Source organism: Aquarana catesbeiana, linkage group LG01 (assembly GCF_042186555.1).
Source record: "Aquarana catesbeiana isolate 2022-GZ linkage group LG01, ASM4218655v1, whole genome shotgun sequence".
In the NCBI taxonomy this organism is placed as follows: domain Eukaryota; kingdom Metazoa; phylum Chordata; class Amphibia; order Anura; family Ranidae; genus Aquarana; species Aquarana catesbeiana.
The window spans coordinates 357,337,720-357,349,925 of record NC_133324.1 but is presented as its reverse complement, the minus strand read 5'-3'; positions in this window follow the sequence as shown (position 1 = coordinate 357,349,925).

Sequence of the window (12,206 nt, the reverse complement as noted above, 5' to 3'; positions counted from 1 at the left end):
TGGATGGTGATGACTTTCAATCAAGGACCTTATTATTTTATCGCATGTGGATTTTATTTTTTTTTTTGCTTTGTTTTATTTCATTTTGATATTTATTTGATTCATTATAGGCACTAATCCTTGTTAGCGCAACTCAGTAAAGATTATATGCCTGAATACCATAGCCAGCCGTTCTGATTATTCTATCCACGCTGTTAGAGTGGATGGTGAAATTGGTTGGGCTGAAAGAGAGAAAATTAAGTTGTGTACGGGTACTGTAAATAGAGTGTTCTACTCCCAACTATGTCTGCTATAGCAATAAAAAGCAACCACTCCTTTCTTTTATTTCTTGCAAAAAGACCAAAACAACATTATCAAGCCAGATCGGTTACATATATTTTCCTTCTGTGGCAAGCTAAATGTCCTTACTGAGCTGAACACAGTTGTTATTAGCACAGAACAGCATGTGAATATCCCCAGACAAGTATGAGAACATTCATTAACGTCCCAAGGCCATCCATGTTTCTCATCTATATTTTTAGACTATCCCACCCTTCACCACTTCAAGTTCATGTAGCATTCATTGTCTAATTGAAAAGGCCTGCCCGACATCAGACACCTGCATTGCATTCCTTCTGTACTCTACCATGGGTGGATTATGGAGTGAGGTGTTTTTTTTTTTTTAAGTTCTGGAAGAGAGCCAGAGAAGAATCCAGGCCCAGTACATGGTATTCTGGTGAGGTAACGGGAAACTTTCAACAGTCTGACTATGTATACCGCATAGGGTGTCCTTTATCTAAGCAAATCTCCTTAGATCCCATGTACACAGAATGAGGCAGTAAACCTGCCTTGTGTATTGCATGTTTAAAATAGCTCTGTGGCTACTAAGACAGTTCATCTCATATTGTAATTTGGATTGACGTATGTTTACAGCATAATGCTTGTTCGCTGCATATAGAATACAGCAAGTATGGTTCTTGCTTAAAGAAAAAAAAATTGTGTGGTGCTAGTGCAACTAAATAATTAATAAATACTCAGTGCAATTAATGAAAACCACCATATGGTATATTACAACCACATACTGTATAATAACAGTTAACATCAAAAAGAACAGTCCTGTGAATCTTAAAATTAGTGTCCTTCCACCATATAAACGTGCTCTTCAAGCATATGCTAAAGCATGGGTGTCCAACCTGTAGCCCTCCACCTGTTGCAAAACTACAAGTCCCATCATGCATCTGCCTTTGGGAGCCATGCTTGCAACTGTTAACCTTGCAATGCCTCAATGGACTGGCTTTGCAATGCCTCATGGGACTTTTAGTTCCGCAACAACTGGAGGGCCATAGAGTGGACACCCATGCGCTAAAGTGAATACTACTCCACCATGTGCACTGTATGTGGGTCTGCTCACCTTGATACTGACTGCCAATGTTATGAGAGGTCACAAAGCACTTTAGTTGATAATAATAGATATGGCACCTCTTCATCCAAAACTGAATCAGGCTGGAGTCTTGATTAGAGAATTCCTATAAACTGTTCCACAGGCAGCACATCAATTGAGTCAATTGCTCCTCAAAATAAAGCCAATACATTTATTTTATTTATTTAATTCAGGTACTTATATAGCACTGTCAATTTATGCAGTGCTTTACATATACATTCACATCAGTCCCTACCCTCAAGGAGCTTACAATCTAAGGTCCCTAACTCACATTCATATACTAGGGCCAATTTAGACAGGATCCAATTAAACTACCAGCATATCTTTGGAGTGTAGGCGGAAACCGGAGTACCCAGAGGAAACCCACGCAGACACAGGGAGAACATGCAAACTCCAGGCAGGTGGTGTTATGGTTGGGATTTGAACCAGCAACCCTTCTTACTGCTAGGCGAGAGTGCTAACCACTATATCACTGTGCCGCCCAATAGATCTAATGCTTTCCATTTAACACCACATATTTTATTAAAAAGCATTAGATCTACTATCATGTTAAAGGATAAATGTAACATAATCACTTTAATCATCCACAACTGAATTACTTTATGTTTATGCTCTGCAGAGTAAAGATTGGCATCTATTGTTATAAAGGAGATTGCAGGGTAGAACAATATGGCTGTGATTTATTGATATTGTTTCTTTGAGGACCGGAAAGTGCTAAGTAAACAGGGAACATGGCACACTCCTGAGCCCTGCACCCTGTACATAACGAACTCCTGAGTCCTGCGCCCTATACGTAGCGCACTCCTGAGACCTGCACTTTGTACATTGCGCACCGTGTATGTAGTGCACTCCTGAATATGCACTCTGTGTACCTTCTCCATCAGCTTTACTTTTATTTTCTCCATCAGCTCAACCCACACAGCTATTACCTATCCTGTCACTTGACCCTCAATCTTAGATTGTAAGCTCTAATGAGCAGGGCCCTCTGATTCCTATTGTATTAAATTGTATTGTACCTGTACTGTCTGCCCTCATGTTGTAAAGTGCTGCGCAAACTGTAGGCGCTATATAAATCCTGTATTATTGCAGGATGAACTCTACACCCTGTAGATAATGTACTCCTGAATTCTGCACTCTGTGCTTAGTGCACTCCTGAACTCTGCACCCTGTATATAGCGCACTGCTGGACTCTGCACTCTGAACTTCACCCTGTACATGAACTCTATATGTAACGCACTGCTAAACCCTGTACTCTATATGTAGCACACTCCTGAACCCTGCATTCTATATGTAGTGTACACCTGGACCCTGTGAGTAACGCACTCATGGCATTAAACGATGACTTTGTAAGGCCTTCCCACTGCTAGTCACACACCCTTTGATGCAGCGTGCTCTTTCCCTGCAGGTGAGCCTTGTGGTGGTCAGTGGTTGAGTTCCTGCACCTATTCTCTGAGAAAAAAAGGTTTTATTTAACCGTGCCCTTTTAATCGCCTTCTACTTTTAGCACAATTTGTCAAACCCACCATGCTACTTTAGCCACACCCATGCTATACTACAAATAAAATTAATAACTAATACTGGCAGAGCCAGTGCAAAGATTTTTTGCTTACACATGCAAATATGCATTTTGACCCTGACCTTTGACCCTTACCCTGACCATGGACCCTTACCTTGACCCTAACACCAACCCTGACACTGAGCCATTTTTTCTTTATTTTTTGCACACTTTTGTTTGTTTACATCTTTCTCCCCTGCAAGGAGAGAAAGATACCATGTATCCATCTTTCAATTCAGAGGAGAAAAAAAAACAAAACACATGGGCGGACTGCACAGTGACTAATCACCGTAATAGCCAATCAGAGGCTATCATGGCCATCAAGTGATCGAGAACCAGGAGTCTCCATTCCCAATTGTTAGTACAAGACCCAAAACTCTGTGAAAGCCTGGACTCTGTGCTGGGAGCCCATCATGCCGCACACTCCCAGCACAAACACTGAGGTGCACAGGGGGTGGGAAGGTGTTAAAAATCTGAATCTCCAGCCTTATGCCGGAGATTCATACTGGAGCCCTAAGGCGCCTGCCTAAACAGTCTTATGCTGGCGCTGGCCCTGCCAATAGGCACTATTCAGAGAAGACTTTGGATGTTCTCAATCGCTCGACATGGACCTTGCTTTGTGCCCTGGTGTGCAGCACGTTGGAACAGGAAGGGGCCATCCCTAAACTGTTCTCACAAAGTTGGGAGCATGAAATTGTCCAAAATATCTTGGTATGCTGACACCTTAAGAGTTCCCTTCACTGAAACTAAGTGGCCAAGCCCAACCCCTGAAAAACAACCCCACACCATAATACCCCCTCCACCAAATGATTTGGACCAGTGCACAGGGCAAGGTCCATAAAGACATGGATGAGCGAGTTTGGGGTGGAGGAACGTGATTGGCCTGCACAGACCTCAATCCAATAGAACACCTTTGGGATGAATTAGAGCGGAAACCGTGAGCCAGGCCTTCTCATCCAACCTCAGTGCCTGACCTCACAAATGTGCTTCTGGAAGAATGGTCAAACATTCCCATAGACACACTCCTATACCTTGTGGACAGCCTTCCCAAAAGAGCTGAAGCTGTTATAGCTGCAAAGGGTGGGCCAACTCAATATTGAACCCTACGGACTAAGACTGGGATGCCATTAAAGTTCATGTGCATATAAAGGCATGCGTCCCAATACTATTGGTAAATAGTGTGTGTGTGTATATATATATATATAAATATATATATATATATATATATATATATATATATATATATATATATATATATATATGACACTTTAAAAGGCTAAGTTCACCATTTGTACTTATTTTGTACCATTTGTACTTATTTTGCAGAAATAAAACAGCTTTCCATTTATTCTACACACGTTTACCTCAGTCTTCCTCATGGCTGTTTTAAAACACTTCTCCATTACGTCTGCCTTACTTCCTGGACAGACTTTAGGTCATGACACAGGAAAGAGTTGACCAGCGGACCTTATTAGCACACACCCTGCATCATCCATCCTCCTACCTACCCACCCACTTCCAGGTGCACATTTTTTAAATGAAATGCAATCAATCAGGGGTCACCAGAGCTGTAGTATTGAAAACAGGAGAAGTATGTCCTGGGTTCTGTAAAGCTCAACATACACTATACAATGTGATTGTGCAATCTCCTTTAGATAACTACCATCAACTATGTAGTGCAAGGGCCTGTCTGATTGGATACAGAGTGAATGGATAGATAGGTAGGTACTCCTAATTCATAGTTTTGGTAAATCTAAACAAAATTGTACAGAGACTGTACAATCAGATTGCATAGTGTATGGCCATCTTTATACAAGTAAAAAGGGGAGAGACTGGACAGAAACACTCAGCTGTCAAGCCCCATTCACACCTGAATGGGCTGCACTATATGCAATAATCACCCCAAAGAAGCGTCCAAACTTTTTTTTAAAGCGGAGCTTGGTGCATTTTTTACTGTGATTTTTGGTGCAGTACATTTCTGAAATGCAAGGAAACACACAGATGTGAATGGAGCCTCATTGTTTTTGTGTAAACACACCAATTTCACTTTTAGGCCCCTTTCACATCTAGCTTGGTGGAAGTGCATGTTTTTTGGCTCGTTTTTTCCATGACACGCAAATGGCAGCCTGTTGGTTTCAATGGGCTGCGCTACATGTGGCTCATGGGACATTTTGGCATGTTGTGGTTTGCGCGTTTTTTTTCTACATGGCAAAATGTGTGTTTGCTTCTGTGTTTGGTGTGCCATTAACAATTAATGGCGCTGAAAGATCAACTAGTCATTTTAGATGTAAAAAGGTGGCCACATCTTATACAATCTGATTGTACAATCTCTTTTACATTTACCAAATTTATATAATAGGAGAAAACATCTATCACTAAGCATCCAATCAGGCAGGCCCCTGCACTACATTGTTGATGGTAGATCTAAAGGAGATTGTACCATCAGATTGTATCGTTGTAAGGCTGGCCATACACTATACAACTTTCCTTTAGATTTACTAAAACCATATAATATGAGGTCAAACCTATACACTCTCAATTTGTATGCAATCAGGCAGGACTTTGCACTCTATAGTTGAAGGCAGTGGTGGCAGGTGCTCAATATTTTGGTGGGGAGCAGCAAACAAACCTTCCCCCCTCACTCGCACCACCAAATTCCCCCCTCCCTCACTCGCACCACCGCGGATGATAGATGGGAAAACAGCCTTACCTTAGGAGATGAGCTCCAGCTGAGGGAAGAGACAGGGCTTATCCTCCCGGACGAATAGACAAGCTTTTCTTCCTGGCCGAACAGGAAGTGGGTCCTGACTCTGAGACCCGACTGGCCAATGGAGGACTCAGGAGCTGCTTCCTGATTGGCCGGGAGGTGAATCAGGAAGACAATAGCGAATATTAATTCGCTATTGTCACACAAGTGGGTGGGCTCAGGGCGCAGTGCTCTGCGCCCCAAGCCCACCCTTTTTTGAAGCCAATTAGAGCCTTAGGCTCTAATCATGTGCTTAAAAAAAAAAACACTATTGAAATCCATGCGTCCGGCGCCCTGCATGTAGATTAGGGGCCGGATGCATGGGTGGCGGGGTGGGCCCCCGTGTGCCCCCTATGGATGGGCCACCACTGGTTGACGGTAAATCTAAAGGAAATTAAATAATAAAACGTTATAATATATGGCCAGCCAAGGGTGAACTTTACAGAACCCAGGGCACACTTCTCCTGTTTTCAATACTATAGCTCTGCTCCACATAGGCTGTTATCTGATCTCTCATCTCATGCACACTTCAAAATGTCAAATGAATGATCTATGGAAGATGAAAGTTAAGGTAGGGAAAAAAAAATGATGCCTGTGTATTTAGTATCACTGATTGATTGCATTTCATTTTAAAAAACATGCACCTGGAAGTGGGTGGGTAGTAGGGTGACCACAGATTTAAACTGCCATTCAGGGACACCCTCCTTTTCCAAAAATTGTGCTGTAACGAATCACAGCACAGCCAGGGCGGTGGGTGTGCGCTCTACTAAGAAGCACTGATCACACCCCCAAAAATGGCCGCCGCATCGCCACTTTATTTACTGACAGTACTTGTCCTGGCAGTCCCAGACCCGTTTTACCTTGTTCCAAGTCTGGCTCTACACTGCCCTGCAGTGATTAGACACAAGAGGAAGGATTTATGATTTCTAATTGGGCCCAATTTGGACATTTTCACTTAGGGGTGTACTCACTCTTGTTACCAGCAGTTTAGACATTAATGGCTGTGTGTTGAGTTATTTTGAGGGGACAGCAAATTTACACTGTTATACAGGCTGTACACTCACTACTTTACATTGTAGCAAAGTGTCATTTCTTCAGTGTTGTCACATGAAAAGATATAATAAAATATTTACAAAAATGTAAGGGGTGTACTTACTTTTATGAGATACTGTATATACATAGTCACCAAAAAGGTGTGTACATTCAATTAGTTCTATCCATTCTGCCATAAGTTTTACACTCTTTCTTGGAAATAGTAGACTTTACCGGTCATTGCTTTTTTTCTTGTTAGTGTCATTTTTCCTGGGTTAGCTGTCAGAAATAAAAGGAATGTGCATGCTTTCCATCACATCAGGACATTTACCAAAGTATACCCCTTTCTTTAAACAATCACTTCATTATTGCACCTAGGCCAACCAGGAATATAACACAGGTGAACGATGGCTATTTACTGTAACTGTCAATATTTTATACAGTACCTTTTAATGATCTTTAGTGTAGGATTTTAGTCTGAGACATGCCAGTTTAGTTCTTTCAAAGTTTAGACTATTTTTAAATGTATTTCCACCCCTTTTTTGGTTATAGTATTGCCTTTTAGCACATTGAGCCTGACTTACTAAATACCGTAAACAAGTGCAGGCATAAACCAAAATGGTACAATTGTATTGCATATGCTCATTCAAACATTCGCAATCATGAGTCTATGTAGCTTATCATATACCAAGGTTTAATGTATTAGGTTATTGTGCATGATGAGCATTAAAATAATGTTTATGTACCCATAGGTTGCCACTGCTCAGCAGCCAGTAACAGTGCCACCTCAGGAACTCGGGTGCAGGCCACATATTACTGTTTTCAGTTTACTTGCACACAGGGAATCACTCACACTCCTATGTTGTCATCTTTTTTGAAAAAAAAAAAAATTGTCATCTTCACATATTTTTTTTCCAAGTTAAAAATAAAGTAGAAAAAGGGGGTGAAGAGGTGTTGGGTGGGGGTTGTGAAAGGCAGGGGGTGGCAAAGGGGGGAGGGAGAGATGACAATAAAAGGGAAAAAAAGGGGGGGGACAAGAAGGGGAGAATGAAGTAAAAGACAAAAGGAAGGGGGTGTGGGAAACCCATGTTCTGTGCACGTTTCCCGCCACGTGTTCAAAATGCTTTGCTATTGCGCTCTGAAGTCAGTGTTAATTAACGGCACCCCAAACACAGGTTGCAAAAGCAGTGCATTTGCCTGTACCAGATCGCATGATACAGTAGTACCGTCACATGCAATCCAGTTGCTATGTGTTTTTAACCAGTTCACATCCGGCCTAAAGCTAAATGACGAACGGGTGGGACTTTCGTCATTCTGAGTGGACATCATATGACATCCTCCCAGAACGCGCCTCTCACGGGATCTGTCACTGACTGTGTCCACCGGACACAGGCATTGACTAATCACTATACCACCCCACTACCAGTACCATGTGATTGCTTTGACCAATCACAACAGATAACATGACAAGGTTAAAGCGGAGTTCCACCCACATTTTTAACAATATCTGTATGTATTCTCTTCCTTGCCTAGATGCTGACATGCCATTTAAAAAAATTTTAATCGGCGTAATTACCTTTTATTTTTCTATTCTTCTTTGCACTTCCTGGTTCTCCTCCCGTGGGAGTAGGCGTGTTTCTAGCCTCTCCCAGAATCCTGGGAGCTAGTCTCAGGCTTCCCAGGATGCCACTGAGCATGTGCAGGAACGAGCGGTGAATGCTGGGAGCACAGCATTCACCACATCCAGGAAATAAATGCTTGTGGGCGTCAAATGCCCACAATGAAGATGGAAACCGCCTGCAGTGAATAATATAAGTTATTCTTTCCGACGAAATCTGACACAGGTGGACATATTACACACAATATGTGAGTATGTAATGCTGAGAAGAAAAGTTTGTGAATGAACTCAAAAAAAAAAAAAAAACGATAGATAGGTGGACCCCCGCTTTAAACAATGGATGGCTTCATTTCATGCCATCGATTGTATACAATTGTGTTGCTAGCTGTGATTGGTCACAGTGATCACATGATACAGACAGGGACAATCACAGCCCATCACTACCATGTGATTAGCTTTGGCCAATCACAGCTAATCACAACAAAAGACACTGAATTAATCATTTTTTCTCAGTAAAAATAGTTGCTTATACTAATGAAATTTACTGGTATAAGCAATCATAATATGTAAAAAAATAAAAATCCTGATTCCTTCCCCAGAGTAGTACAGCGTTACTATGGTAACACTGTATTGCTCTGGTCACAGTGTGTTAAAAAAATTGTTTAAAATAAAACATTAATAAAAATAAATTAATTAAAAATATATACCATATATTTTTTTTTACATACTGTCACCAGTCAGTGTGCCTGATCACTGCCACACCAGTTATATGATAACGCTGTACTGCACTGGTGACAGTATGTAAAAAAAAAAAAAATTGTGAAACATTTTTTTTTCAATTTCTTAATTTTCCAAAAAATTGTGACAAAAAAAAAAAAGTGGTGATTAAATACCACCAAAAAAACTCTATTTGTGTGAAAAAACAAACAAAAAATTTCTTATGGGTACAGAGATGCGTGACCATACAATTGTCATTCAAAGTGTGACAGTGCCAAAAGCTTAAAATTGGCCTGGACAGGAAGGAGGTAAAAGTGCTGGCATTTTGGTGCAGTCCAGTGTAATTTCAGATCATTCAAATGAAATCTCACTGAGCCTAGATTGCATGTGAATCTCACAGGAACTAATTCATGGTGTGGATTGGCTCTTATTCCCATTGGCTCTTACTCCCATTCATCAAAGTCACCTCTACTCTAATTTGAAAGGCCTCATCCTCTGACTCCTTAGAACCATAAGTAAAACTCTTGCAGATGATGCTACTGACTACATTTTTCTTTTTCCCAAGTACAAAAAATTATAACTTCTAACATTACCAGCTCCTGTGACCTCTCTTGGCCTGCCTCCATTACCAGATCCTGCCATCTCTGTTGGCCTCAACCATTACCAGCTTACCAAGCTGCTTACATACTATCCAACCACTGTAAAAGGTGTGCGGCTACTTTCTACTGAAATATACTTTCTAATTTGAATTTTATTCCCCCTCCTATATTGCCACGTAACCAATCTGCTTGCATTCTGTCTATCCACTGTACAATATTTGTAGCTATTCTCACAGAAATATAGAAGAAAGAGGGGATAGTGGGACTTTACATGAGGCATGTCTATGCAATGAATATGGAATATAAGAATAAGTAATGTATAATATGATAAAAGTTGATACAATGTAATGCCGCAATCATACAATGTATTGCATGACCGCTCCACACAATTGATCAATTTATAAATATTAGTAATAATAACATCAAATGTAATAATAATAATAACATTAATAATAACATCAATAATAATGATAATAGTAATAATAATTATAATAATAACATTGACATTAATATTTAATATGTTTTAATCATAAATAATGAACATATCAGTTGACAATCATACAGTATATGGTAAACATGATTTATATAGAAATGAAACATTAATAATAATAGTATAAATAGTCATATGAACGTAATCAACAGAGTAAATCCAGAATAGCATTGTACATCCAATACACACCTCAATGCATGATATTCAAAAATAAAATATTAAAATTCATGATTAGAACAGGCTGGTCACCCTTTGATGTGGACTCTATGTTTTTCCTAGCCTATAGCTACTCATCAGGAGTGGGATGCAATACTTAAACTAAAAATGGGTAAATGAAAAAAGTCTATTAGCCTGTAATGCCCTCCAAGGGACACAATAATATGTTAAAGGCCATAAACTAATTAAAAACTTACAGGTGAACTCATGAACTGGACCCAGCTTAAGGATGGAAAAGGCGAGGGGCCTGAATAAAATGTCTTGTCCGGGGTTGAGGCGGAAGAATCCCCACCCCCTCCCCCCAACAAAGGGGGGATCCAGGGGGAACAGCCAAGGGATGGCCTGACCACCACACCACGCCACACCCCCACAGGTGTGATGAGTGCAGTCAATCAAAAATGGCAAACCTACAAGATATAAAAAGTGTATATGTAGATATTAGTAATGAATAAAACAAAATTGAGAAAAAGAAGAAGTAAAAAAATGAAAAAAGTCAAAACGTATGAATGGATGAAAGTGTATGAATAAAATGATGAGGTCTACTATGAGTGTTTATTAAAACACCACTGTGTTCCCGCCAAGGGGAATAATATATAAATGTGACAATAGATGGGTATCAGTGTTGTATGATAAAATGTAATAATCCATAAAGGTGATAACGTAGAAAAATTGTGAATGACCCACTCTAAACAGAGTGCATGATAAAACCAATAGTGAGTATGTGTATCTAGGTGTTAGCATGTAATCTGGAATACCTGCTTGAGTGGTGTGTGGTATAGATGGTGTCCCTACATTGCATGATTGCGGCATTACATTGTATCAACTTTTATCATATTATACATTACTTATTCTTACTTATTCTTATAGCCTATATTAATCACATAGACATGCCACATGTAAAATCCCACTATCCCCTCTTTCTTCTATATACAGTTGTGCTCAAAAGTTTGCATACCCTGGCAGAAATTGTGAAATTTTGGTATTAATATTGAAAATATGACTGATCATGCCAAAAAAATGTCTTTTATTTAAGGATAGCAATCACATAAAACTATTTATTATCACTTAGTTTTTTGGATCCTTTTTAAATCATAATGGTAATAGAATTCACCCAAATGGCCCTGATAAAAAGTTTACATACCCTGGAATGTTTGGCGTTGGTACAGACACAGAAGGTGGCACACACAGGTTAAAATGGCAATTAAAGGTTAATCTTCCACATTTGTGGCTTTTTAAATCACAATTAGTGTCTGTGTATAAATAGTCAATGAGTTTGTTAGCTCCCACATGGATGCACTAAGCAGGCTAGACACTGAGCCATGAGGAGGTCGAAAAGAACAGTCAAAAGACCTGTGTAACAAGGTAATGAAACTTTATAAAGATGGAAAAGGATATAAAAAGATATCAAAAGCGTTGAATATGCAAGTCAGTGCTGTTCAATCATTTAATAAGAAGTGGAAAATTTGGGGATCTCTTGATACCAAGCAAAGGTCAGGTAGATCAAGAAAGATTTCAGCCACAACTGCCACAGGAACTGTTTAGGATACAAAGAAAAACCCACAAGTAGCCTTAGGAGAAATACAGGCTGCTCTGGAAAAAGATGGTGTGGTTGTGTTTAAGGTGGCACAATACGATCATACTAGAACAAAAAAGAGCAGCATGGTCAAGTTGCCAGAAAGAAGCCTTTATTTCTTTGGGAGGGACCCCAAAGCACCTTCCCCATGTTGAGTTCAAGTGGCCTGGTATGGTTCAGAAGGGTGGGGGACGCTCGCTCATTCCCCCCTATCCTGCTTGCCCGGATAAGGGTCTGGTA